General features: G+C 46.8%; 1 protein-coding gene and 1 pseudogene across 1 annotated transcript in view; one reads left to right on the forward strand and one right to left on the reverse strand.

Moving 5' to 3' along the window:
• PTK7 (protein tyrosine kinase 7 (inactive)) overlaps positions 1–25,916 on the forward strand; it is an 82,086-nt gene that overhangs the window by 18,920 nt on the left and 37,250 nt on the right. The gene's annotated exons all lie outside the window — the stretch shown is intronic.
• Positions 1,511–12,009, reverse strand: LOC119626858 (thioredoxin pseudogene; annotated as a pseudogene).

Consider the following 25,916-nt stretch of genomic DNA (forward strand, 5'->3'; position numbering starts at 1 on the left):
CGGGTTCTCTTTCTGAGTTCCTCTGGAACCTGGCCTCAGGTGAAGGGTGGGGGTGGGTGGTGACCGTACAAGCCTTTGAGGTGCCTGGGACCAAGCCCCATACCTTAGATCAGATAAATACCTTTTGTTTTTCCTGCTCACACTTTCCTCTGCCCTGGAGCCAGAGTCATAAAGAGGTGGAATTGTGAAGGTCTGCACCTGGTCGCTGGGGTGGTGGGTGGGATGGAGATCTTCCCTTGTGCTCTGCACTTCCTGCCTTTTGCTGCTGCTGCCCTGGGTGTGCAGGGGTCTGCCTGGGCTAGCCTGGGCACCTGTGGCTCCGCTGGGCCAGCCTGCCTGCCTGTCCGGTAGGGCCCTGCCTGAGCTGGACTGTCAGCAAGCTGGTGAAACCGGCTGCACAAATACGGATTTCGCTTCAGGCTAAGTGTTTTGTTGCTGAATCATTTGCATTCATTAAAAGTAGTGAAGGGTAAGTGATATTTAAGGCAACATGACCAGTTTGCTGGAGGCCTGGAGGCCACTGCCTTAGAACCTCATTAAGAATTCTTGGGACCTTGGAGAGCAAGGGAGCAGCTCATTCAAAGCTTGGTTAACTTTTGACTGCTTTGGGCATAGGCCAGCTACTAAAATATGAAAAATGTTTGCCCAGCAGCCCCCAGAGCTTGGCCAGACTGCCCTGGCCAAAGAAAACACACACTTACAATTCATTATTTAGCCTCCTCCTGTGCGCTTGCTTGCATTTCTTCCTCTCCAGGGACCTTGCTGAGTTGGGGGCACCAGGTTGGGTAGGGGGGCAGGAAGGCCCCTGCATCTTTTAAGGGGAAGCTAAGCCTGAAGCCAGTGCTGTCTATACTCCCTCACCCCATTCTGCCCCCACTTCCCTGGTTTATTTCACCAGTGCCCTACTGGTGGACTTCAGGTTTGTTTTGGAGGGTTTCCTATTTTAAACAATACCACCACAAATATCCTTGTATCTGTCTTTGCCCTTGTGCTTGTATATCTGTAGGGCAAATTCCTGGAAGTGGAGTTGCTCTGTCAAAGGATATGAACGTGTCAAAATTACATACACGATTTTGTATTTGTTATTTTTGTGGAGAGGGAGATTATAGCTTTCATCAGATTCTTAACAGGTTTATGACCAAAAAAGTTTCTGAATCACTGTTCTGCAGTGGGCCTGTGAAATTCACACAGAATAATCTATAAAAATTGGTAAACATGGTTCAAATGCGGGGCATTGCTGGGATGATCAGATAATTTGTCATCCAAACATCCCCACCTCCATGATTACTAATTATGCCGAGATGGCCAGATAACCCAGGGTTGTTCAAGTAACTGGCAGTGTGGGAGCCCAGTGCCCACTGGAGATTTTTTTTTTTAAGCGTTAGAATTAATGTTTTATTGTCACACAGATGGCAACTGGGTTTATGTCTTCATATTTTATATTTTTGTAAATTAAAAAAATTACAAGTTTTAAATAGCCAATGGCTGGTTATGTTTTCAGAAAACATGATTAGACTAATTAATTAATGGTGGCTTCAAGCTTTTCCTTATTGGCTCCAGAAAATTCACCCACCTTTTGTCCATTCTTAAAAAACTGGAATGTTGGCATGCATTTGACTTCACACTCTGAAGCAACATCCTGACAGTCATCCACATCTACTTCAAGGAATACCACGTTGGAATACTTTTCAGAGAGGGAATGAAAGAAAGGCTTGATCATTTTGCAAGGCCCACACCACGTGGCTGAGAAGTCAACTACTACAAGTTTATCACCTGCGGTGTTCAGGGCTTCCTGAAAAGCGGCCTTGCTCTCGATCTGCTTCACCGTCTTTGCTGCTGGGGTCTGACGAGCAGCTGTAAGGACCGATGGAAACGGATCCAAAGCACCAGACCGAGCTTCCCCACTGGAGATTTTATCCCTGATCTTTGAGACTGTGTCTGTTCTCTGTTCACCAGTTAGCGCTGAATTATCTGCTGCTTTCTATTTTCTATTTTATCAGGTATGTTCTTTTTGTGGCCTGCAACTTGATGATAAGGTTGATCCAGTGGGTCAAAGTCTTGTCCTCAGTTTTCCCACGCAGCCTAACCCTGCCTCAGCTGCCCAGTGGTAGCTCAAGACGTTTTTGGATTCCAGAGACCAGAATTCAGTTGAACTTTTCTGAACTCTGTTTCTTCATCTGTAGAATGGAAATGGTAATATCTGCCTCATGGGTTATGGTGAGGGTCTAGTGAGGTGTGTGTTTCAAGGGTTGCTGTTCTGGGAGGTGAACTTGAGAGACACTCAGCATGAGCCCCGAACTCCTCCTCAGCATGGACTTGGGGACCCTTAAGGCACTGCTTGCTGCCTAGATTTGTTTATTCCTCTTCTCCATTGATTAGTATGCCCTTCACTGCTCTCAAATCCATTTCCTCTCCTTTAGTCTCCTAGTCCTGGGCTTAGTTCACATCCTGTCATTTCTCTCTTGGAATGCTGCTGGAAAAAAGAAGCAAACTTTTTTTTTGAGACAGAGTCTCACTCTGTCGCCCAAGCTGGAGTGTAGTGGTGCAATTTCAGCTCACTGCAACCTCCTTCTCCTGGGTTCAAGCAATTCTCCTGCCTCAGCCTCCCAAGTAGCTGGAATTACAGGCGCCCACCACCACGCCTGGCTAATTTTTGCATTTTTAGTAGAGATGGGGTTTTGCCATGTTGTCCAGGCTGGTCTCGAACTCCTGACCTCAGGTGATCCAGCCGCCTAAGTCTTCCAAAGTGTTAGGATTATAGGAGTGAGCCACTGCGTCCTGCCAAGTCAATATTTTTAAAAGTAGTAAATGGTATGCTACTAGAATTAAAAAGCAAGAAATAATCTTTGCAGATCATAAGAGGTGAAGAAACTAAATGAAATCATATTTACAACAAAAGAAGCAGCATTGTAGTATTAAAATGTGAAACAGATAAAAGCAAAGACAGATATGTCAGTCATGATGATAAATTTCAGTGGAATAAGCCTCCAACTGAAATGGAGTTTAGATTGAATAAGAAAGTTTCATGTTCTTTACATGATACAAACCTATAATAATGGCAAAGTTTGTTTTATTTTTTCTAACTTTAGGCCAATGGATTAATTTATTTTCATTTATTTCAGTCTTGTTTTTAGGAAATAATTTAAGATTATTAATTTTCTTTTGAATATAACTTTGAAGTTAATAAATTTGAAATTAAAAATATAAAATAGATAAGTCATTTAGGATCCAGTACTTAAAAAAAGAAAAAAAAAAGACATGACTTTGGCATTTCTATTGTAGAAAAATAAAAGAACAATAGGCAAAACAAAGAAAAAAAAGAAGCTTTAATTTCATTCATAGCTTCACAACTATTTTTCCTTTTTTTTTTTTTTGAGACAGTGCCTCACTCTATCACCCAGGCTGGAGTGCAGTGGTGCAATCATGGCTCGTTGCAGCCTCGACTTCCCAGACTCAAGCAGTCCTCCCACCTCAGCCCCCTGAGTAGCTGGGACTACAGGCACACACTACCATGCCTGGCTAATTAAAAAAAAAATTTTATAGAGTCAGGGTATTGCTGTGTTGCCCAGGCTAGTCTCAAACTCCTGAACTCAAGCAGTCTGCACAAAGTGATGGGATTACAGCCATGAGCCACTGCTCCTGGCCCACAGCTATTTCTTGAGTACATTCTAGGTACCCAGTAGGTACTAGGGATATAGATAGAGTGGGAAACGAGAAGGACAAGTTCACTGTCCCCAGAGAGCTTACCATTTAACAGAGAGGGCTACCATTTAAGAAAGTGTTTACTAATAGTTAGAATTGTGACCATTGTGATAGGGAAATATTTTAATATTTATCAGGGGTTACCATGTTTGGTGCTATAATAATAAATCTGTGCCAGGGAAATATAATGATTGAAATTTATTAAAGAATCTGGTTGGTTGGGCCAGGCGCAGTGGCTCACGCCTGTAATCCCAGCACTTTGGGAGGCCGAGGCGGGCGGATCACGAGGTCAGGAGATCGAGACTATCCTGGTTAACACAGTGAAACCTCGTCTCTACTAAAAATACGAAAAATTAGCTGGGCGTGGTGGTGGGCGCCTGTAGTCCCAGCTACTCGGGAGGCTGAGGCAGGAGAATGGCGTGAACCCGGGAGGCGGAGCTTGCAGTGAGCCGAGATCACACCACTGCACTCCCAGCCTGGGCAACAGAGCGAGACTCGGTCTCAAAAAAAATTATTAGAGGATTTTTTAAAAGATGGTTTTGTTCTTTATTGTTTAAAACTGATTTTTTGGGGAATACAGCTGAAGTTCCCAAATACTTTATAGGAGTTTATGAAATATCTTTAATTTGGCCGTGTCCAATTTATATACTTTCCAAAATACTGCAGATTGTGAACAGCACATTATTATACAAGATCACGGGGGAAATCCAATATTCAGAGTAGTCTACAAATTTGTGTGTATGTGTTTGTGTGGTTACCAGAGAACTACCAAAAACCAACTGCTTTTTAAATCCTGCTGCATAGTTCAAGTGTCTTGCCCTGACCAATCTAATGAGTTGATTAACTGGTCCTTAATACTTAACTAAATAAAAAACTAAGCAGATGTGAAAAAAAAAATTGAATAACTGGATAGACCAGTAACTGTTAAAAACGACTGAAAGAGTTGTATCAAATAGTTTTGAGGGGAAATTTTGAAAAATGTTGAAGAAGTAGAGCCTGTAAATGCTTTGTAGAGACTGTGACAGAGCCAAGGAACAGATGGACAACAGCCTGTGTGTGTCACAAAGTTGATATAGCCTTGTTCTCAAATGCTGACAGTGCAGAAAAGAAAACCACACTACTTAGAAACGTTGGTGTAAAAGTCTAATATAGAATACTCGAAAATTAAATCTAACACTATGATAAAGGATAATGTACCATAAAGAAGTAAAGGATGTATTCCCAAAAATGCATGGATGGCTTACCCTTTATAATTCATCAACATAAGACGTCAGAGGTGGCTGGGCATGGTGGTTAATGCCTGTAATCCCAGCACTTTGGGAGGCCGAGGTGGGCAGATCATCTGAGGTCAGGAGTTTGAGAACCAGCCCAGCCAACATCGTGAGACCCTGTTTCTACTAAAAAAAATACAGAACACCACTCGACCCTCCATGTCGTGGATTGATTGGTGTGCTTGCCTCCAACTCTGGAGGTGGGTGGTTCGAGCCATTCTGGGGAGCATCTCTTGGCCAGGTAAGGTGGCTCACGCCTGTAATCCCAGCATTTTGGGAGGCTGAGGTGGGCGGATCACCTGAGGTCAGGAGTTTGAGACCAGCCTGACCAATATGGTGAAAGCCCGTCTCTACCGAAAATACAAAAATTAGCTGGGTGTGGTGGCAGGTGCCTGTAGTCCCAGCTACTTGGGAGGCTCAGACAGGAGAATTGTTTGAACCCAGGAGATGGAGGTTGCAGTGAGCCAAGACTGTGCCACTGTACTCCAGCCTGGGTGAAAGAGCAAGACTCTGTCTCAAAAAAAAAAAAAAAAAAAAATTAGCCGGTTGTCTTGGCGGGTCCCTGTAATTCTGGCTACTTGGGAGGCTGAGGCAGGAGAATTGCTTAAACCCAGGAAGTGGAGGTTGCAGTGAGTTGAGATCCCACCACTGCATTCCAGCCTGGGCAACAGAGCAAGACGTTGTTCCTCCTACCCCTACCAAAAAAAAAAAAAACCTCAGAGGTGTCACACAATTCTCTCAATAGAGGCAAAAATGACACTAGATATAAATTAACGTCCGTTTCTGATTAAAAAAAAAAAAACTGCCATCATTATACTTAAAAATGAAATTCAATGCTATTTGCATTAAAGAAGTCACTAAATTAAAATAATAAAGTCACTACTATTTATTATTCTTTTAGCTGAAATAATGCTATAAGAAAGAATATAGCCAGGTGGCGTGCACCCATAGTCCCAGCTAGTTGGGAGGCTGAGGTGGGAGGACTGCAGCCTGGAGAACTGAGCAAGACCCTGTCACTCACAGGAAAAAAAAGACTAAAAGTCTAAATAAAGTTAATGTTTTTGCAGAGGTACCTTTTTTACATGGGAAACCCAATTATCAACTGAAAAACTACTACAATCAGTGAGAGAACTGAGTCATTTGGGCAAATACAAAACCTACACAAAACCCAGAAGGTTTGCTACTTATCAGCAAGTAACCATTTAGAAAATACAACAGGAAGGCCGGGCACGGTGGCTCAAGCCTGTAATCCCAGCACTTTGGAAGGCCGAGACGGGTGGATCACGAGGTCAGGAGATCGAGACCATCCTGGCTAACACGGTGAAACCCCGTCTCTACTAAAAAATACAAAAAACTAGGGCTAGGTGGCAGGCGCCTGTAGTCCCAGCTACTTGGGAGGCTGAGGCAGGAGAATGGCGTAAACCCGGGAGGCGGAGTTTGCAGTGAGCTGAGATCCGGCCACTGCGCTCCAGCCTGGGCGACAGAGCGAGACTCCGTCTCAAAAAAAAAAAAAAGAAAAGAAAATACAACAGGAATATTTATCCTTTCACAGAATCAATAAAAATAAAAACAAAAATTCTCAGGCATAAACCATTATAATGGAAACTGTATTGACAGCATCAGTAAATACCCTTCTGCCTTCTGAGTTTAAAACCAGTCGAAGGAGGTGAAAGGGAGGGAGAAAAGCAGACAGACAGACCAGGGATTGGATGAGCAAGCAACAAGGCTTTAATCTGAAGTGGATAAATGTCTTATTCATCCTTGAATTAGGCAGACTTACTCCCTTGTCATAGCAGTTCTGGAGTATTAACAGGTGTGTGTGTGTGTGTGTGTAGCTACCTATAAAAAATGTGTGCTTCCTGCAGGTGGAGCAGACGCCCTACTCCCAAGTGAAAGGAGGAAGGGTCGGAGTCAAATATGTCCAATCAGACGTTTCCCTCCTTGGGGCTGATGGAAGGAGGTGGAGTGAGGCTGGGAGTGATGCTTCAGTTACGTCCCCCTTTACCTGGACTGGGGAGGAGTTGTTCTTCCTTAAAACTTCCTTTGTTCTCTGAACTCACAGCCTTAACCTTTGAAGGCACTGGGCGCCTGGGGGCATGACTCTTCCCTCCAGGGAAGGGGCACAGCTGTCCGGCAGCTATTCCTGCTTCTACCTTCACTAACCACTTCACTATTCTGTTCCCACCTTCACTATTCCTTCGGTGAATCCTTCTAGGACACCTGGAGAACAGAGTAGATTTTCCCTAGAAGGCTCTCAAATGGATCAAAATAGGACAGTATTTAAATTAATTTTGAGGCAAGTCTGCACCCAGGGGTGAAAATTCTCACTCCCATCTGTTTTCTCAAATCGTGTGCAAACACTTTTTCTTCTTCGGTGAAGTAGCAATTAGGAACAGGAACCTTCACTGTCTTGTTCACTGCTGTATTCTTAGTACTTAGAGCAGTGCCTGGCACATATAAGTCATTCAGTAATTTAATGACCATTCTGGAGGAGGGAGGGTGAGGGCTACATGTAATCCAGAAAATCAGATCTTATATTTCTGATCTTATTAATTACAAAATAATAATAAGGTAACAGTAAATAAGGAAAATAAGGCAACAAAGTTGAACATAAAATGGACAATAAGAAATTTAGGACAATAAAATATCTCATATTCTGTGTTCCCCAAGTACCAATTTAAATTGAAATCTTGGTTGGGGGTGGGGAAGAAATTTAACCAGTTAAAAATGAAAAATTGCTTTATCTTCTTAAGGAGAAACAATGCTAGTTAAAACAAACTTTTTAATTATTATTTATTTATTAATGAGATGGAGTCTTGCTCTGTCACCCAGGCTGGAGTACAGTGGCATGAGCTGGGCCCATTGTAACCTCTGCCTCCCGGGAGGGAGTAATTCTCCTGCCTCAGCCTCCCGGGAAGCTGGGATTACAGGCACATGCCACCACGCCTGGCTAATTTTTGTGTTTTTGATAGAGATGGGACTTCACCATGTTGGCCCAGGCTGGTCTTGAACTCCTGACCTGAAGTGATCTGCCCACCTCAGCCTCCGAAAGTGCCGGGATTATAGGTGTCAGCCTCCATGCCCAGCCACAAAGTATTATTTTATGTCTCTCAGGTTGACAAAGATATTAAGCAACAGTGTTGGTTAAGAAAGCATAAATTGGCCGGGCACGGTGGCTCAAGCCTGTAATCCCAGCACTTTGGGAGGCCGAGACGGGCGGATCACGAGGTCAGGAGATCGAGACCATCCTGGCTAACCCGGTGAAACCCCGTCTCTACTAAAAAAATACAAAAAACTAGCGGGGCGAGGTGGCGGGCGCCTGTAGTCCCAGCTACTCGGGAGGCTGAGGCAGGAGAATGGCGTGAACCCGGAAGGCGGAGCTTGCAGTGAGCAGAGATCCGGCCACTGCACTCCAGCCTGGGCGACAGAGCGAGACTCCGTCTCAAAAAAAAAAAAAAAAAAAAAAAAAAAAAAAAAAAGAAAGCATAAATTAGGACAACTTTTTTTTTTTGAGACGGAGACTTGCTCTGTCACCCAGGCTGGAGTGCTGCAGTGGCGTGATCTCCGCTCACTGCAAGCTCCGCCTCCTGGGTTCACACCACTCTCCTGCCTCAGCCTCTCCAGTAGCTGAGATTACAGGCACTTGCTACCACGCCCAGCTAATTTTTGTATTTTTAGTAGAGAACGGGCTTCACCGTGTTAGCCAGGATGGTCTCGATCTCCTGATCTCATGATCAGCCTGCCTCAGCCTCCCAAAGTGAACTTTTTTTTTTTTTAGAGGGAGTCTCTGTCGCCAAGACTGAAGTGCAGTGGTGCAGTCTCGGCTCACTGCAACCTCCGCCTCTCGATTCAAGTGATTTTCCTGCCTTAGCCTCTCAAGTAGCTGGGATTACAGGCACCCGCCACCACACCTGGCTAATTTTTGTATTTTTAGTAGAGAGGGGATTTCGCCATATTGGCCAGGCTGGTCTTGAACTCCTGATCTCGTGATCTGCCCGTCATGGCCTCCCAAAGTGCTGGGATTACAGGTGTGAGCTACCACACCCAACCTGCACGACTTTTCTGAAGAACAATTTGTCACTTGTCTTTTTTTTTTTTTTTTTTTTTTGAGACTCGCTCTGTCGCCCAGGCTGGAGTGCAGTGGTGCGATCTCGGCTCACTGCAACCTCCGCCTCCCAAGTTCAAGCGATTTTCCTGCCTTAGCCTCCCGAGTAGCTAGGACTACAGGCGCCACCACGCGTGGCTAATTTTTTGTGTTTTTAGTAGAGATGAGGTTTCACCATGTTAGCCAGGATGGTCTTGATCTCCTGACCTCATGATCTGCCCGCTTCAGCCTCCCAAAGTGCTGGGATTACAGGCGTGAGCCACCGCGCCTGGCCTATGTTTTTTTTTTTTTTTTAAAACTTCTCTGGAGATAATGCTGGATATCATTTATGAAAAACTTGAAATTATATTCTCTTTGTTCCCATTCTCTTTGGAAGTCATCCTATAGAAACCCTCTCATTATCAATGTGCATAGATGCCTGTACAGAGAATAAGAATATTCTTTGTAATGGTAAAAAAAAAAAAAAAAAGGAAAACCATCTGAATGCCCATTACTAGGGTATTGGATGAATAGATTATGGGTAATTGATACAGTGAAATAATACACAGTGGTTGAAGTGAATGAGGTAGAATTATATGAACAGACATGGAAAGACATCTGTGGTTACCTGTATAGCAAAAAAAAAAAAAAAAAAGCAACTTGCAGAATATCAGATATTAGAGGGTGAATTGTGCCCTCCCAAAATATATGTTGAAGTCCTAAGCCTCAGTACCTGTGAATATGACTTTATTTGGAATTAGGGTCTTTGTAGATAAAACCAAGGTAAGATCAATTCATTAAGGTGAATGACGAATCCTATATGACTGGTGGCGCCCAATGAAGAGAAGAGGCCTAGAGACAGAGGTACACTACAGGAAGACAGCTTGTGATGGCGAAGGCTGAGGTTGGAGTGATGCGGCTACAAGCCAAGGAGCACCAGGGATTGCTGGCAGCCACCAGGAACAAGGACAGAAGCGTGTGCCCTCCAGAAGGAGCCGACCTCACCAACACTTTGATTTTGCACTTTGGCCTCCAGAGCTGTGAGAGGATAAATTTCTGTTATTTTAAGCCACCCAGTTGCGGTAATTTGTTATGGCAGCCCTGGAAAACTAATAGAGCAGATATGGCATTATCCCATAGCCATGACTTCTGTGATTGTGCCTGCCATTCTCTCCATGACAAAGAGCTTCTTCAGTCCATTTCCTACCCTAGCAACCACCTCCTTGGAAACAGGGACTCATTGTGGTTGTGATTTTTTTTTGTTGGGGGACAGCCTGAGCAGGGTGGGTTTATATTTCACCTCCTTTGCCTCCTTGCCCCAAAGTGGTGTTCTAATGGCCTCTTGCTGTACTTCCTTCTCCTCCTCCTCTTAATTCTGAGCATCCTGAATTACTCAGAGTTTTCTGATCATGCCTGGTCTTTGTGCTTCTGACTTGCTCTATTTGCCAACTCCCATTCCCTTTTTTGTTTGTTTGTATGTTTGTTTTTTGAGGTAGGGTCTCGCCCGATTACCTAGGCTGGAGTGCCCTGGCACAATCACAGCTCACTGCAGCCCTGACCTCCTGGGCTCAAGGGATCCTCCTGCCTCAGCCTCCCAGATGGCTGGGACTACAGGCTTGCACCACCATGCCTAGATAATGGAATGTTACTGTGTTGCCCAGGCTGGTCTCGAACTCCTGGCCTCAAGTGATCTCTCTGCCTCGGCCTCCCAAAGTGCTCAAAGTGCTGAGATTATAGCAGGCATGAGCCATCACACCCGCCCCTTTCCTTCATACAACCTTATGTTGAAAACCCTTCCAAGATTCCTCCCTGACTTATTTTTTATTTATTTTTTATTTTTATTTTTTGAGATGGAGTCTTGCTCTGTCACCCAGGCTGGAGTGCAGTGGTGTGATCTCGACTCATGGCCACCTTGGCCTCCCGAGTAACTGGGATTACATGTGTGGCGCCCAGCTAATTTTTTGTAATTTTAGTACAGATGGGATTTCACCATGTTGGCCAGGCTGGTCTTGAACTCCTGACCTCAAGTGATCTCCCCACCTTGGCCTCCCAAAGTGCTGAGATTATAGTTGTGAGCCACCACGCCCAGCCTCTTCCCTGACTTTTTTTTTTTTGAGACAGAGTCTTGCTCTGTCGCCCAGGCTGGAGTGCAGTGGCATGATCTCAGCTCACTGCAACCTCCGCCTTCCAGGTTTCCGAAGTGATTTTCCTGTCTCACCCTCCTGAGTAGCTGGGACTATAGGTGTGCACTGCCATGCCTGGCTAATTTACGTATTTTTAGTAGAGGCAGGTTTTATCATATGGGCCAGACTGGTCTGAAACTCCTGACCTCAAGGTGATCTGCCGTCCTCGACCTCCCAAAGTGCTGGGATTACAGGTGTGAGCCACCTTGCCCAGCCTCCCTAACTTTTTAATCCCCTGACTCTGACTTGGATGCTTCTATTTTGTGTCCTTTGCACCCACCCATCATCCTGTGTGATAATACATTATTGTAAAGCCTAGGGGTTAGATAGACTTTCTTCAGGCCAGAGGACCTGAGATTTGAAGCCTGCATTTGTTACTCAACAGCTATGTGATGTTTAGCAAATTGCTTTACCTTTCTTTGCCTCCATTTCCTCATCTGTGTAATGGGGAGCATAGTACCTACCCCACCAGATGGGCATTAGCATTATAAACAAGTTAATATGGTTAAGTGTTTGGAACAGTGATAGTAAGTGGTCAGTAAGTGGTAGCTATTACTTTAATTATATGTTTACTTGCCTGACTTTCCCACTAAACTGAGACACTTAAAGGCAGTAAATGTGTGTTTCTCTTTCTGTCCCCAGTGTCTTATGAAGTATTTGGCACATGGTAGGCTCTAAGTAAATGATTGTTGAATTAATAATGATAATTAATATAATTGCCTACCAGGATCCCATATTGGGCTTTGACCCTCGGCTGGTTCCACATCATGTTGGGATAATGCTACCAAATTATCTGGCTTAGTAAAACCACCACAAATCAACCAATATTTCCTGAGCACCTCTCATGGGCAAGGCAGCTGCCATGGAGGAGACCAAGTGTGAGATCTGCACCTGTCCTCAGGAAGCTTAGAATCTGGTGAAGACACAGTTGTAAGCACATGAAATGTTAAATAGCAGTATTAGGGTTTTAACAGTATTTACGGGAGTAATAGAAGATACAGAGAATGCGTGTTCACGATTATTATTTCAGTTGGTGGCACATTGTTATCTAACTTGTGTCTTGTTTTCCAAATTTGTTCTAGAAAGCTGCTTGAACTTTTTTTTTTTTTTTGAGACAGTCTCGCTCTTGTTGCCTAGGCTGGAGTGCAGTGGCACAATCTCAACTCACTGCAACCTCCACCTTCCAGGTTCAAGCGATTCTCCTGCCTCAGCCTCCTGAGTAGCTGGGACTACAGGTGCCTGCCACCATGCCAGGCTAATTTTTGTATCTTTAGTAGAGACGGGGTTTCCCCATGCTGGCCAGGCTGGTCACAAACTCCTGACCTCAGGTGATCCGCCTGCCTTAGCCTCCCAAAGTGCTGGGATTCTAGGCATGAGCCACTGTGCCCAGACTTGTTAAACTTTTCAATAATGGATTAGATGTAGAGGCTTCATCAAGTTCAGATTTGATTTTTTTTTTCCCTTCATGTGTATTTCCCTCAGTAGATACAATATCTGGTTGTCTCTTTGGAATGAGAAGCTATCACTAATCATTGCTAGATCCATTATTTCATTAGGGAGTTGTAAAATGATGGTATTCTGTTTATTAGCTGGAAACTTCTATAAACACAAATCTCCCCTCATTAATTGTTTGGTTACCCAGAGATATAGCTGTTCAAGAAAAGGAAGAATAAATGCTTGATTCTTTACCTGTTTTCAAAATAATGAATTGGTTTTCTAACATTCTTCAAAGGTGGCCAGTGGGAGACTTTGGGTGTTTTGTGTTAAGCATCATTGTGCACTTACGGATTTTAAACCTGTTTGATGTGTTTTAGTCCATGTGGTTCTTACCCTTACAGATGCTTAAGTGGTCCTATCATTGGCTGATGCGAGCCTCTTTAAGCTGAGCCTGAACCTTTTTATTTATTTTATTTTTTTAAGGAGATAGGGTCTTGCTATGTTGCCCAAGCCGAACTTGAACTCCTGGGCTCAAGCAGTCCTCCCACCTGAACCATTCAAGTAGCTGGGACTACAGGAGCATGGCACCATACCCAGCAGGCCTTGAATCTTTTTTTTTCCCCTGGACCTTTTGATGAGACCTGCTAGTCTTTGCTTGTTTCCTTGTATGATAAGATGGAGTTCTAGGCTTCTCTTGTGCATTTCCTGTCCCAAAACTGGAATCAGCCAATTCTGCAAGGAGAAAGGACATAAATTTTTTAGAACATTAGTACAATATAACCAAACCATTTTCCAGAAGGGAATTATTATAATTTATATTCCCGTCAGCAAAGTAGAAGGACTATTTTCTCCATATGCTCACCAGCGTTGAGTGTTATTTTTAAAATCTTGGCCTTCATTTGATGGGTAGAAGAACTTGTTCTAATTTACATTTCTTAGATTACTAGTGCATTGGAGTATTTTCTTTTCTTTCTTTCTTTCTTTTTTTTTTTTTTTTTTTTTGAGACAGAGTCTTGCTGTATCACCCAGGCTGGAGTGCAGTGGCTTGATTTTGGCTCACTGCAACCTCCGTCTCCTGGGTTCAAGTGATTCTCCTGCCTCAGTCTCCTGAGTAGCTGGGATTACAGGCGCGCACCACCATGCTCAGCTAATTTTCTGTTTCAGACCTGCTACCTCTGTTACCATGTGAATTTTCTTTTTGCAACAAGCCTATGAGGCCAGTACTGTTATTAGCATCTTTCATTTTATTTCTTTTGAGACGGGTCTCGCTCTGTCACACAGGCTGGGATGCAGTGGCACGATCATTGCCCACTGCAGCCTCAATCTGATCTCCTGGTCTCAAGTGATCCTCCCACCTCAGCCTCCTGAGTAGCTGGGACCACAGGTGCATACCACCATGCCCAGCTAATTCTTTTTTTTTTTTTTAACTTTTCAGTAGAGATGAGGTCTTACTGTGTTGCTCAGCCTGGTCTTGAACTTCTGAGCTCAAGCAGTCCTCTCACCTTGGCCTCCCAAAGTGCTGGGATTGCAGGCGTGAGCCACTGTGCCTGGCCTATTAGCACCATTTTATAGATACAAAAATGAAGGCATGGAAAGGATAAACAGCTTGTCCAAGGTCATACTCTTGGTAAGTGAGGGAGTGTATTTGAATATAGGTAGTCAGACTCCAGTCTCTGAACTTTTAACCTCATCTCCACCCTGCACCTACACTGTATGCCAGTGCCTTACAATTATATATTTTGTAAACTTTCCAGAGGCATTTCATCCTTGTAGAGGCCCTGCAGGATAGACAGCAGGTGTTGCTGCTAGCCAGTTTTTAAAATTTATTTATTTATTTATTTATTTATTTATTTATTTATTTAGAGATGTAGTTTCCCTCTGTCACCCAGGCTGGAGTACAGTGGCGTGATCTCGGCTCACTGCAACCTCCGCCTCCCAGGTTCAAGTGATTCTCCTGCCTCAGCCTCCCAAGTGGCTGGGACTACTTGGGAGTGTCTCTTTGTCTGTGTCTCTGCATGTTGATCTCTTACCTCCTCCATCGGTCTGCCAGGGCCTGGGTCTCACATTGTCTCTCTCTCTCTCTCTGTCACTCTCCGCTTCTCTCTCTTTGTCACTCTCCCCTTCTCTCTCTCTCTCTCTCTCTCTCTGTCTCTGTCTCTCTGTCTCTCTCTCTCAATTTCTTCTGTTCCCTTACCACCACACCTGGCTAATTTTTGTAGTTTTAGTAGAGACGGGGTTTTACCATGTTGGCCAGGCTGGTCTTGAACTCCTGACCTCAGGTTATCTGCCCACCTCAGCCTCCCAAAGTGCTGGGGTTACAGATGTGAGCCACCACACCCGGCCCCATTTTAGATTCGGGAAAACCAAAGCCTAGACAACAAGATGACTTACTCAGAGCCAAGTCTAGGATGCAGGTCTTTCTGCCTTTGGTGGCTGGCATCAAAGTCAAAATCTTTGAGCCTTTTTTTTTTTTTTTTTTTTTTTTTAAGAATGGGGTCTCAGTCAGTGGCACAATCATAGCTCACTGTAATCTTTTTTTTTTTTTTTTTTGAGACGGAGTCTTGCTCTGTAGCCCGGGCTGGAGTGCAGTGGCCGGATCTCAGCTCACTGCAAGCTCCGCCTCCCGGGTTTACGCCATTCTCCTGCCTCAGCCTCCTGAGTAGCTGGGACTACAGGCGCCCACCACCTCGCCCGGCTAGTTTTTTGTATTTTTAGTAGAGACGGGGTTTCACCGTGTTAGCCAGGATGGTCTCGATCTCCTGACCTCGTGATCCGCCCGTCTCGGCCTCCCAAAGTGCTGGGATTACAGGCTTGAGCCACTGTGCCCGGCCATCTCACTGTAATCTTGAATTCCTGGGCCTATGTGATCCTCTCGCCTCAGCCTCCCCGGTAGCTGGGACTATGGGCATGTGCCACTGTACACAGCTAGTTGGTTTTTTTTTTTTTTTTTGAGACGGGGTCTCGCTCTGTCGCCCGGGCTGGAGTGCAGTGGCTGGATCTCAGCTCACTGCAAGCTCCGCCTCCCGGGTTCACGCCATTCTCCTGCCTCAGCCTCCCGAGTAGCTGGGACTACAGGTGCCCGCCACCTCGCCTGGCTAGTTTTTTGTGTTTTTTAGTAGAGACGGGGTTTCACCATGTTAGCCAGGATGGTCTCGATCTCCTGACCTCGTGATCTGCCCGTCTTGGCCTCCCAAAGTGCTGGGATTACAGGCTTGAGCCACCACGCCCAGCCGTTTTTTGTTTTTTGTTTTTTGGTTTTTTTTAGAGGCAGGGTTTTGCTATGCTGCTTAGACTGGTCTTGAATTCCTGAGCTCCTCCCATCTCAGCCTCCCAAAGTGCTCTTTGATACTCTTCGGAACAGTATTGCCCTTAGACAGATACAAACAAGGTATTTTCCTGTGCCAGGTGTGGTGGCTCACACCTGTAATCCCAGCACTTTGGGAGGCTGAAGCGAATGGATGGCTTAAGGCCAGGAGTTTGAGTTCGAGCCTAACCAACATGGTGAAACCCCATCTTTACTAAAAATACAAAAATTAGCCAAGTGTGTTGGCGCTTGCCTGTAGTCCCAGCTACTGGGGAGCCTGAGGCAGGAGAATCACTTGAGCCCAGGAGGTGGAGGTTGCAGTGAGCCAAGATCACACCTCTGCACTCCAACCTGGGTGATAGAGTGGTACTCCAGCTCAAAAAAAAAAAAAAATGTTTTTCTTTTCCCTTTTCTCTCTGGGGTCTAGTGAACACAAGGTTTTACCTAAGACTTTTCTGGGCACAGTTGTTTCTTTCTGGCCCTAGGGAGGGCCAGAGGGGCCCTCTTGGAGCTGGGTATGTGCCTGCCTTTGGGATCTCACAGTCAGAGAGGCCTGGCCCTTTCTGGAAGCTGAGTGCTTTGCCCTTGCTTAAGGAGCAGCAACTTAAGCTCCAAAAACGGGAGGACTGCTGGGTCAGGGGTTCTGGAAAAGTTGGATGGAAACTGCTCTGCTGTTGCCTCATTTCTGGCCTAATGGCTCGGACCATTTTAGATGTCAGGAAGTGTAACAGTACGGTGCATTTATTGATGAATAATGGATGAGCCCAGGGAAGGTACTGTACTCTTCCTGGTGAATTATTTACCAGGAGCCTCTAATTTGAGGGCTCTCCATTATAAAGGGTCTGAATCTGGTGTATATATAGAGCCTCCACCCCTCTTTCACTCCCTCCCACCTTCCACCAACAGACAAGCTATAACCTTCAGGATCTAGCGTTACCCTGGGCAGCCCTGAGGCCTGTGGCCGGGGCCCTGCGGCTGCTGGAGAGGGTGGTGGGAGGGGGTGGGCAGGGCCCCTGCTACCGGAAACAGAACAGACCTGCCAGGGGCAGCTGGGGTAAATGTGGGGCTGAGGCCTGCCCTGCAGGCTTGGAGAGCCCGGTGCATGCACACATGCGCATGTGTCACATGTGCGTGCTATTTCTTGTCTCTTTGTCTCTGTCTCTCTATGATTCTATGTTACTTGATCTCTGTCTCTCAGTTTCTCTCTGTCTGTGTCTCTGCATGTTGATCTCTCACCACCTCCATCTGTCTGCCAAGGCCTGAGTCTCACATTGTCTGTCTGTCTGTCTGTCTGTCTCTCTCTCTCTCTCTGTCAGTCTCCCCTTCTCTGTCTCTCTCAATTTCTTCTGTTCCCTTATCTCATCTCCCTGTCTCCCTCTGTCTCTCTCCTGTCTGTCTCTGTCTGTGTGACTTTGGAGGTCCATAAGAGGCACCCCCTAGAATGGGGGCACAGCCAGTTCTTGACTTGAGTGAAGCCAGATCTCAGTGCCTTCCGGACCTTGACGGAAAGATCAAGGGAGTAAGCATGAAATAAACTTGAGGTTTTTTGTCATTTTTTTGGCTATTCAGTTCAGTGATTGCATCAGCCACCCCTAGGAGCCCTTTTCTCAGCCGTCCGTGTATGCTTTATGCTTTATGTTTCCCCTTGAAGTGGGTTGTCCTTAGGCTTTTGGCATCTGGTGATGAGTTGCAAGATTTTGGTGCTTTTAAAAATAACTTATTTGGGAGGCCTAGGCAGGCAGATTGCCTGAGGTCAGGAGTTCGAGACCAGCCTGACCAACATGGTGAAACCTTGTCTCTGCCAAAAATACAAAAAAATTAGCAGGGCGTGGTGGTGCGCACCTGTAATCCCAGCTACTCAGGAGGCTGAGGCAGGAGAATCACTTGAACCTGGGAGGCGGAGGTTGCAGTGAGCCGAGATCTCGCCATTGCACTCCAGCCTGGGCAACAAGAGCTAGACTTTGTCTCAAAACAAAACAAAACAAAACCAAAACACTTTACAAGGAGTTGCTTCTGTCCTTTATTCATCAGTTTGTATTTTTTCATCTATTGTTATTAATTAGAAGATTAAAATATTTATTTTATGTCTTTAGCCAGAATACTTTTTCTAAACAGGTGATTTTTTAAAAAGTATGACTCTTTTTTGGTTATTTTCCTTAAAAATAAAGGACCAATCATTAGTAATGTAGTTAAGAAATTAAATAAGATTAATGCATTAAAATATGCATTAATATTTAAAATATAAACTTATTAGGAAGCTTATATTTTAAGCAGTAAAATGGAGTTTGTAAGGAGTCTAGGAAGTATCTGGGAAGATCTGATGGTTTGACTGTAACTGAGCAGGTGGCCTGTCCCCATCCCCCGACACCCCCAGGGCTCACCTAATAACACTGGGCTGGCTCCACTACCTGTGAGTAATATTTGAGCAACAACCTTGGTTGCAGCTGATGGCTCCTGCAAGATCTCTTCCCCTCGTCTCTGGTGCATTGTTATCTCAACATTTTCCCAGCCACAGAGATGGCTGTGAGGAGAGCTTTTGATGGCAGGAGCAGGTCTGCGTTCAGAAAGGGGCAGTGGGGGCCGGGTGTGGTGGCTCACACCTGTAATCCCAGCACTTTGGGAGGCCAAGATGGGCGGATTGCTTGAGGTCAGAAGTTCAAGACCAGCCACAGCCAACATGGAAAAACCCTGTTTGTACTAAAAATACAAAAATTAGCTGGGCGCCGTGGCCGTTGTCAGCTACTTGGGAGGCTGAGATGGGAGAATTGCTTGAGCCCAGGAGGCGGAGGTTGCGGTGAGCCAAGATTGTGTCACTGCACTCCAACCTGGGTGACAGAGAGATACTCCATCTCAAAAAAAAAAAAAAAAAAAAAAAATGAAGGGGGCAGTGGGCCCTGTGCAAAATCCCGCTCCATGCCCCTCTCCCATGGACCTGGGTCCATGAGTGTTCCCTTGCCCCTCCAAGCTCGTGGCTCTTCTAAGCACCCTCCAGCCCCCTCCCTCAGTCTGGAGCCTTCTCTTTGTGTCCCAGGTTGGGCCTAAAGTCTACTCTTATAGGCCTGAGTGGAGCAACCCCCTTGTAAGACCCCTCCCCAGAAAGAAGAGTTGGTTTCCAGAAACAGCTGTTGCCCAGACAGGTGGAGACACTGTGTTCCCCAAAGGAAGGGTAGCAGGAGGGGTCTTTGAGAGAGGGTCTGTGGCTCTGCTCCCAGCCAGCTGGCCAGCCGTGAGAAGGGATGGCCAGGCTGCCCAGGGGCATGTTCACCTCCTGCACATGTGCTAACATTGCCTCATGTCCCCGCAGCCCGCTGCCACAGGCACTGGGCGGCTTGTGCTTTCCACATCACAACATAGCAAAGTGATTTCCTCACATTCCCCACTCTTGTCTGCTCCGGGAAGTGGTTTGCAGAACGCTTCTAAATATAAAAGTATGAGACTGATTCTTTCTCTTATCCCTTTGAAACCAGCCGAGGTCCAGCCTCTAGTCACTTTTTGGGCTTGAGTGGAGGAGGAAGAAGGCCAGGAAAAGCTGGTTTTGTGTGTGTGTGTGTGTGTGTGTGTGTGTGCACGCGTGCATATGGATACATGTGCATGTGACCAGGTTCTGAGGATACCCAGAGGAGTAGTGGAAACACGTGAGGGTGAGTAGGTGATAGAGGCCAGGGCTGGGTGCTGGGGCATGCAGAGGAGAAGCTGTAGACTTCAACTATGTTTTTATTTGTATGTAATCATGTATTTATTTATTTTTTGAGACTCAACCTCATGGTATCGCCCAGGCTGGAGTGCAGTGGTGCGACCTTGGCTCACTGCAACCTTCGCCTCCCGGGTTCAAGCGATTCTCATGCCTCAGCCTCCTGAGTAGCTGGGATTATAGGTGCCCGACACTACACCTGGCTAATTTTTGTATTTTTAGTAGAGACGGGGTTTCACCATGTTGTCCAGGCTGGTCTCAAACTCCTGAACTGAGGTGATCTGCCCACTTCGGCCTCCCAAAGTGCTGGGATTACTGTCAGGCGTGGGCCACTGCACCTGCCCTAGACTTCAACTGTGGACAGCTCTGTTCAGCCACCTGTTTAAAAGAGCATTCATTTGCATCTCCCCCAGAAAAGCCCAATACATGAATCTGTTGGGGAGAAGAGCAGGATGTAGGAGAAGGCCACAGAGAAGGATCCTCAAAACATAGTGCTGAGTATGAACAATGAGTAGGGAGCAGGTGAGAGATCTTGCAGGACTGTTAACATGAGTAAGAAATACCTGCCGGTGGAACACCAATTGCATTTTACAAGAGCACATGCAAACAAAAGGACTCATGTGAAACACAATAGATTGGTTGTGGAGGGAATGCGGGTAACAGGGAATTAGTGAGTGAAATGAGAAGCAGCCAGTGCGGCATCACAGAAAGAAGGCAGACTTGGGAGTCAGACAGATCCAGGGGCAGCTCCTGAGCCTGCCATTTACTGGGGCATCCTTGACTCTGGTTTCCTTGTCTGTAAAATGAGGCTGATGGTGTTGAGGGTTCTCTGGATCAGAAATGTGTCCTCTAGGCCAGGCGCGGTGGTTCACATCAGTCCCAGTCTCTTCACCAGGTGGGAGGCGGAGCACTTTGGGAGCCCAAGGCGGGCAGATCACCTGAGGTCAGGAGTTTGAGACCAGCCAACATGGTGAAACCCCGTTTCTACTAAAAATACAAAAAATTAGCCAGGCGTGGTGGTGGGCGCCTATAATCCCAGCTACTGAGGAGGCTGAGGCAGGAGAGTTGCTTGAACCCGGGAGGTAGAGGTTGAACCAAGATCATGCCATTGCACTCCAGCCTGGGCAACAAGAGCAAAACTCCGTCAAAAAAAAAAAAAAAAAAGAAAAGGAAGAAATGTGTCCTCTATCAGTCAGAATCCTATGAATTAAAAAAAGAAGAAGAAAAAGGCAGTGTGTCTGCACACAGGCTCTGGCAAGAAGTGGGCAGTCAGAGGAACCAGGCAGCCAGAAGCAGGTGGTCAGATGGACCTTTTTTTTTTTTTTGAGGATGGAACTGTTTCTCTCTGTGATTCAGTACAGCAGTCACCAGCCACCTATGGCCCGTGAGCACTGGACGTGTGGCTAGTGTTACCGAGGAAATGAATTTTCAATTTTATTTCATTTAAATTAAATTTAGGCTGGGCACATTGGCTCATGCCTGTAATCCCAGTACTTTGGGAGGCCAAGGTGGGTGAATCACCTGAGGTCGGGAGTTCGAGACCAGCCTGGGCAGCATGATGAAACCCCATCTCTACAAAAAATAAGCCAAATGTGGTGGCACCCACCTGTCGTCCCAGCTACTTGGGAGGCAGAAGTGAGAGGATGGCTGGAACCCAGGAGGTGGAGGTTGCAGTGAGCCAAGATCATGTCACTGCAGCCTGGGTGACAGAACAAGACCCTGTCTTAAAAAAAAATATATATATATATATATATGAGAGAGAGAGAGAAGTTAAAATATTCCTTAAACCTGCTCTGTCCAATATGACAGCCCTAGTGACATGAGGCTATTTAAATTCCTTATATCACTCAAGGAATTTGTGATCGCTCAAGCGATCCTTCTCTCTCGGCTTACCAAAGTGTTGAGATTACAGGTATGAGCCACCACAACGAGGCTATTTTAACTTCTTAGAAGCCAGAGAAGATTTTCCTTACTGTATGGGATTGAGGCCACCTATCCCCAAAGGTAGGGTGGATGAGGCAGGGTTGGGTGCAGGCAGGGTGTAAAGGGCATCCTCCCCACCACCAGGAATTTGGGGTGAAGTGCTATGGCCGCTCTGGCCAGGTCTGCAGGCTGTGCTTCTCAGCCTGGATTATTGGTCTCCCAGGCGGGAGACAGAGATGGGTGAAAAAGGATCGTAAATTGGAATTTATCAGAGTATTCTGAGCCTGTTTTGAAAATTAATAATTAAACTAAGGCCACAACCAGTCCAAGGTAGTGGTCCTGGCCTGTCTAGTTCACCCCTGCCTCTGTGGGAAGGACCCTGGGAAGGTGGCTCCCAGGCTCCACCCTGGCACCGTTCTCCATGGTGGACTCTGAGGGATCCTGCACATTGGAACCCCTGGGAGTCAAAGACCTGGGAGTGCTCTGGGTCTGAACTCCTCCAATGAATGGCTGTGGAGCCCACAGCAAATCTCTTCCCATCTTCCCTGGGTGATCAGGGGCTGGACTCCTTGTCCTTTTGCATCACTGGGAGCACTGGCTGAGCACCACAGAGGTCTTCCTGAGGCTGAGCTCATGGCATTTTTCCCAGTCTCCTGTTCCAGCAGCCCTGTTGCCTTTCCTGGGATGTATATTATTTCTGCAGGCTCCTCACTGGCATCTTCAGGAGACAGCTGGCTGCTGTCTGTCTCTCTCCTCTTGGGGCCAAGAACGGATTTGGGGCCAGATCCGTTCCCAGGCATGGAGGGTGCTGAGAACTTGTGGTTCCCCTTGGCAATTCTGTTCCAGGTCCTCCTCCCTGCATTCACCTTTGGAAGGGGTCTCCTTAGTCCAAGGGCTTTTGAATCCTGGGTTCCACAGTTCCTTAGAATTTCTGGGGTTTTTAACTTTCTTGAAAAATAGGCAGACTTTTGTGCGTCTATACTTAATGTGAATTTCATTTAAATATCATAGGGAGGGACTGTAGGCTGATAAAGCGTTACTAAAATTGGTTTCAAGGCTACCATTTTCCAAGTGAAAAAACTGAGACTCAGAGAGTAAAATTAAGTTGGCCAAGATGGATAAATGTAGATGTAGGACAATATTTCAGGTCAGATGAACATTTGAGTGACTTTATTCCCCCACACATGCTCTCAGGGTATTTACTGCATGTCCCAGGCACCAGAGGGGCACAGATGTCTCACACTGGACACAAGTGTCTACGCTTCCCTCCAGCTTACTAGCCTGGGGGATAAAGCTCTCAGTCACAGCAGAGGCAAGAGTGTCAGGGTATCCCAGGCAATGAGATTTCAGTGCAAGTGTGTGGCCAAGGAAGGAGATGGCAAAGGCAGGTCTCCTGGGGAGGCTGCGCAGGGCTGAGCCGAGGAACAGAGCAGCTCATCAGAATGATGCTGAATCCCTGTTTGCAGCCCCCAGGTGCCTCAGATCCCACACACCTGCTGTTTGTTAGGTCACTCTTAATCCCTCCCAGGCCTGGTGCTGCGTTTACTAAGTGGGCTGTGGGGCTTGCTGTGCGGATGGTGGGTGGGGGAGATTCTGGGGAATGGGCCCCCATTTCTGTAACTACCTCTGCGATTCATTGCAGCCAGTCCAATGTTAGGTCTTGGTGACTGTTCAGTTGCATGCTCTCATTTCTGTAATTTTACAGATAGGATTGCCTGGGAGGAAGTGGCGATTGGCCAGGGTCACCCTGATTAGTGACTGTATCGAACCAGAACCCAGGTTTCCCTAACTTATGTTCCTTTCATCTCATCACTCCACCTCACTCCAGCTGCGTTTTTCATTCATTGCTACTTCCTAAGGGACTCCACAGCCATTTAAGGGTCACTAAGGGCAAGAGGCATGTACTGGGTACAACCCTTCCAGCCCCAGAAGAAAACAGGCGGGGGCCAGGGGCTGATGGTGACCCCTGGCTGGGGAGCACCTTACGCCATGTGCCACGTTTCTGGCTTTTTTTTTTTTTTTTTTTTTTTGGACTACGTTGCTCAGGCCGAACTCCTGGCCTCAAGGGATCCTCTTGCCCCATCCTCCCAAGTTGCTGGGATTACAGGCGCTGTGCCTGACTCAGCTGGCTGGCATTTTTGTCTCTCCATGCTTGGATACCACATGATGCTGGACCCAAGGCCTTACTCCTGCCGTCAGAGGTTAATCTGCCCCCTCCAGGGCCTCCTGGGAGTGGGACAGGCAAGTCTGAGTTTCGGTTCTCACCCGAGATCTAAGAGCCGGCCTGCTAAATTGTCTGCCCCAGTCCTTGGTGATCCTGTTCTGTTTCTCTAATCTGGATGTGGGAACCTCTCCAGATACTGATATTAAGTCCCAGGATAGGAAAACTCAGCAGGGTCCCTGGCTCTGCTCCCTCTTGCCCTGCTTAGGGCAAGGGCCGGGATGGATTTTGGAGGGCTGCTGTTGGTGAACCTGGGACCTTTTATAGACCCTGGGAAGACAGAAGTGGAGCAGAATTTTGTGCTCTGCAGCTCACTGGGTCTTGGAGTCAGCTTGTCCATCTTCAGTGACCTCTGAACCCTTATGCTCTGGGCCCACCATCAGACAGTCTGGGTTGCTTGCACTGAAGCTGCATACAGTGTACTGGTAGTAGTCGGGGGAGACATTCTAAATCCTCAGAGTCACAAATACCCCTGCAACATTTTGTGTTTCTGCCAATGTGAGTGAAAGGGAGATGACTGGACTTACTGTTCATTCAAGTGACTTATTCCTGCAGTGATTGAGACTGTTCTTCAAAACATTACAAATGTGGCCAGGCGTGGTGGTGGCGGCTCATACCTGTAATCCCAGCACTTTGGGAGGCTGAGGCAGGAGGATCACTTCAGCCCAGGAGTTCAGTACCATCCTGGGCAACCTAGGGGGACCCCAATTCTGCAAGAGAAATTTGAAAATTAGCTGGGCATGGTGGCACATGCCTGTGGCCCCAGCTGCTCAGGAGCTGAGGTGGGAGAATTGCTTGGGCCTGGGAGGTTGAGGCTGCAGTGAGCCGTGATTGCACCACTGCATTTCAGTGTGGGGTGACAGAGTGAGACCCTATTTCAAAAAGAAAAAAATGTCTCTGGGCCACACACCTTTGGGGTGGCTCAAGAGCAGTCAAGAGTATCAGTCAGATCTTCAAGGTATGAGGTGCACTAGGTAAGCTATTCTGGGGTTGGGGAGGCACCCTGGGCCCTCTGACTTGGCCTTCAGAGTTTCCAAGTGGTGGAGACGTGAGAGGAAGTTTGTCCTCTGTGGGTCAGGGAGCCCCGGGGCTGCTCTTCCCCTGGAACACTTATGCTTCTCAGGTTGAGGGCTGCTTCTTCTGACCCGTGGCCTGGCGCTGTCTCCCTACACTGGGAAGCTGGCAAATGTCTCCCTTGGGGGTCTATGTATGCCCTACAGGAGCCACCCACCTTGGCCTGGACTCTAGGGGCCATCTGGCAGTCAGGATATCCCCTACAGGGACCTGGGCTGTGGAGCCAGGGACTGAGTCTTTTTTTTTTTGAGATGGATCTTGCTCTGTCACCCAGGCTAGAGTGCAGTGGCGTGATCTCAGCTTACTGCAACCTCTGTCTCCCTGGTTCAAGCGATTCTCCTGCCTCAGCCTCCTAAGTAGCTGGGATTACAGGCATGCGCCACCATGCCCAGCTAATTTTTAGTAGAGATGAGGTTTCACCATGTTGGCCAGGCTGGTCTCGAACTCCTGACCTTGGGTGATCCACCTGCCTTGGCCTCCCAAAATGTTGGGATTATAGGCGTGAGCCACCGCACCCGGCCAAAGGACTGAGTCTTTAGTGTGGTGCTGGTGTGGAAGAGTCAGACGCATATGTATGGCTGGTTGACTTTGGGTGTGGGAGATCCTGCAATTACTCAGAGTCATGCTCCACCATGCAAAATCCCCATGCCTCTGTGGAGCACACTCCTGGAGGACTTCTGGGCTGGTAGCATCAAGCTCCTCACTCAACCAGTCTTTCTATCGCACCCTTGTCCTGAGACATCTGAAGGATGGCATTTTCTTTCACCATGTTGGCCAAGCTCAAACTCCTGATCTCGTGACCCACCCTCCTTGGCCTCCCAAAGTGCTGGGATTGCAGGCGTGAGTCACCACGCCCGGCCAGATGGCATTTTCTTTAATGAGAGAGAGAAGTTGATTGACAGAATCGAACAGTGATGTGTGGCAGATTCTGGGGCCTATATAGGTCCTGGGGGTGTTTTTCCTAAACCAGGAGTTCTAGCTCCTGAGAGATGGGGAGTGGCCCAGATGGATCCTTGGATTGAAGCA

Source organism: Chlorocebus sabaeus, chromosome 17, assembly GCF_047675955.1.
Source record: "Chlorocebus sabaeus isolate Y175 chromosome 17, mChlSab1.0.hap1, whole genome shotgun sequence".
NCBI classification, from domain to species: Eukaryota; Metazoa; Chordata; class Mammalia; order Primates; family Cercopithecidae; genus Chlorocebus; species Chlorocebus sabaeus.